This window comes from Gavialis gangeticus, unplaced genomic scaffold, assembly GCF_001723915.1.
Source record: "Gavialis gangeticus isolate Ggan-Ray unplaced genomic scaffold, GavGan_comp1, whole genome shotgun sequence".
Lineage (NCBI taxonomy): Eukaryota > Metazoa > Chordata > Crocodylia > Gavialidae > Gavialis > Gavialis gangeticus.
In genome coordinates this window covers 47,388,407-47,391,849 of record NW_017729027.1, presented here as the reverse complement: position 1 = coordinate 47,391,849, position 3,443 = coordinate 47,388,407, and the positions used below count along the sequence as shown (strand labels likewise).

Below are 3,443 nucleotides of genomic sequence, written 5' to 3'. Positions count from 1 at the left end.
CTAGGATCTGGAACCAACTTCCAAGTGATGTGGTGCTGGCTCCTAACCTGGGGGTCTTTAAGACAAGGCTTGACAATCACCTTGACCCCAGTACTCTTTCCTGCCATGGCAGGGGGTCAGACTTGATGATCTGCTCAGGTCCCTTCTGACCGTACTATCTATGAAATTATGACCCCGGCAAGGTGGGTGTTAAGATACTTTTTGAAGATTGCCAGAGTAGGTGACTGTACCACCTCTGGGGGAAGTCTTTTCCAGACCCTCAGAACTCAAATTGTAAAGAAGTTTTTCCTTATGTCCAATCTGAAGCGATCTTCAATCAGTTTGTGCCCATTGTTTCTTGTCTTCCCCTGGGGTGCCTTGGTGAACAGATGCTCCCCCAGGCCCTGATGTAAGCATCTAATATACTTATAGGTTGCCATCAAGCCTGAACAGTCCCATGTCTTTCAGCCTCTCTTCATTTGACCTGCTCTCCAGGCCTCTAATCATGTGCACAGCCCTGCTTTGGACTCTCCTAAGCTTCTCCACACCCTTCCTGAAGTGTGGTGCCCAGGACTGGAGTACTCCAGCTGCAGTCTCACCAAGGATGAGTAGGGCAGGAGGATGACATCCTTAGTCTTGCCTGAGATGCACCAGTAGATGCATACCAGTCTTAAATTAGCTCTGCCAGCTACAGCTCATGTTCATTCTGTGGTCTAGCATGACCCCCATGTCCTTTCAGTTGTCATGTTGGCAAGTGTAGCACTGCTGACCCTGTAAGTGTGTTGCAGGTTATTTTTTCTGAGATGGAACACTGCACATTTCTCCATGTTAAGTATTATCAGGTTATGATCTGCCCATCTCACAAACCTGTTCAGGTCAGCCTGTACCCCCAGCCTTTCCTCGAGCATGACCACACTCCCCCATAATTTTGTGTTGTCCATGAACTTTTCCAGTACACTTTTAATATCCAAATCCAAATTGATGAACATGTTGAAAAGCATTGGTCTGAGTACTGAACCCTGAAGAATGCCACTGGTCATCTTCCACCATGTTGACTTAGTTATATCTATTAATACTCTCTGGGTCCTACCTTAGAGCCAGTTACCTAGCACCAGACCATAAAGTAGTTGAGGCTGCCTTTTCCCCATTTTACCATGAGGACATCATGGGAGACATGGCCTTTTTAAAGTCCAAGTATACGACATCAACCTCATTTCCCTTATCCAGGTGGAGAGTTACTGATTGTAGAAGGAAATGAGGCTGATCAGGCATGACCTGTCTGCAATGAACCCATGTTGGCTGTCCCTTAGAATACTGCCTTTTTTTTTTTAGACTATCAATAATGGATTCTTTGATCATTTTTTCCAGTATTTTATAAGGGATTCAATCAAACTGATTGGCCTGTAACTCCCTGGGTCCTCCTTCTCCCTTTCTTGAAGATAGGCACCACATTAGCCCTCTTACAGTCTTCTGGGACCTCTCCTGAGTGCCATGAGTCCTCAAATAGCTTTGCCCTAGGTTGTGCAATGATGTCAGCAAATTCTTCTAGCACACTCAGGTGTAGTTCATCTAGTGCTACTGACTTTTAGATATCCAGCCTCTCTCTCTTGCAAAACTTGGTATTGAATAGTCACTTACTAATGGGGGAAAGGGCTTTTTTTCATGCACAATGGATAGCGTATTTTGAGAAATATTGCTTAAATTATATAGAGGTAAACCTTTATGTTATGTAACCTATATTATATCATTAATTTTTTACTCTTAAAAACATTAATTTAAACATAATATTACATAACTAGTAATGCCAATATATCCAAACATGTATTCAAATAAATCCATGCTGGCGCAGCTCAAGCATTGGTGGTTCAGTGGTAGAATTCCTGCTTGCCATGCAGGGGACCTGGGTTCAATTCCCAGCCAGTGCAGATGTAGTTCAAGTGTTGCTTTTAAATGCACATTGGGTGCTGGACTCGATGACCTTCTGAGGTCCCTTCCAGCCCTAATGTCTATGAAATCTAATCTTTTATTCACAACTATCGTTTGAAGTAACAGTAAAAAAAATTGTGGATGTGTTTTATCCCAACTGACCCCTTTCTTAGGGCTTTGTTATACTGTAATTTGAATGTAATGTGTGCAACAGCAGAAGGAACCAGGACTGTGCTGACTGTTAATTTGGACTACAATTCCAGGAAACCCCCGGGGCAGGGGTCAAGGGAAAAAGGAAGAGGAAGCTTGAGCCTAAAGTAAAAGGAAGACAGAACACAGTATATTGGGAACCTGGTCAACCCTTCACAAAGGAGTGCATAGTGGAGCTGGAGATTTCAATGATTCAGCCATAGAATCATAGAATAATAGAAAACTAGGGTTTAAAGGGACCTCAGGAGATCATCCTGTCCAACCCTGCTGCTCAAAGCAGGACCGGACTCAACTACATAATTCCAGTTGGGCTTTGTCCAGTCAGGGCTTAAAAAGCACCCAGGGTGGAGATTCCACCACCTCCCTAGAAAACGTGTTCCAGTGCTTCACCACCCTCCTAGTGAAAAGGTTCTCCCTAATATCCAACATCAAACTCCCTTGCTGCAACTTGAGACCATTGCTCCTTCTTCTGTCATCTGTCACCACTGAAAACAGCCTATCTCCATCGTCTTTGGAACCACCCTTTAGGTAGTTAAAGGCTGCTATCAAATCCCCCTTGAGTCTTCTCTTCTTCAGACTCAGTAAGACCAGTTCCCTCAGCCTCTCCTCAGAAGTCCTGTGCTGGCTCCCCGAACCATTTTCATCACCCTTTGCTGGACTCTCTTCAATTTGTCCACACCCTTTCTGTCATGGAGGGCCCAAAACTGGACACAGTACTCAAGATGTGGCCATACCAGTATTGAATAGAGAGGAATAATAATTTCCCTTGACCTGCTGGCAACACTCCTGTCAAAGCAGCCCAGTATTCTGTTAGCCTTCTTGGCAACAAGGATACACTCTTGACTCATATTTAGCTTATTGTCCACTGTAACCCCCAGGTCCTTTTCTGCAGAGCTACTGCCCAGCCAGTCAGTGCCCAGGCTGTAGCGATGCATGAGATTGTTTCCATTCTAAGTGCAGAACTTTGCACATGGCCTTATTAAACCTCATGAGAATTGCTTTGGCCCAATCCTCCAATTTGCCTAGGTCACTCTGAATCCTACCCCTACCCTCCAACATATATTGAAAATAGTGAACAAAACCATCCTGAGGACCAAACTCTGGGGCACTTCACTTGATACTGGCTGCCAACTAGACATTGAACCATTGATTATTAGCCATTGAGACCAACAATCCAACCAGGTATTCACCTTACAGTCCATTTATCCAACCCATACTTCCTCAACTTGCTTGCAAGAATGTTGTGGGAGATGATAACCAAAGCCTTGCTGAAGTCAAGGTGTATTACGTCCATTGTTTTCCTTGCAACCACAGAGCCAGTTATCTCA

At 44.3% G+C, this 3,443-nt stretch overlaps 1 non-coding gene across 1 annotated transcript; it reads left to right on the top strand.

Annotated features, from left to right (window-relative positions):
* The first annotated feature begins 1,833 nt into the window (after nucleotides 1-1,833).
* On the top strand, nucleotides 1,834-1,904 carry TRNAG-GCC. The gene has a single exon. It is a non-coding gene; the product is annotated as a tRNA-Gly (tRNA).
* The last annotated feature ends 1,539 nt before the right edge of the window (nucleotides 1,905-3,443 follow it).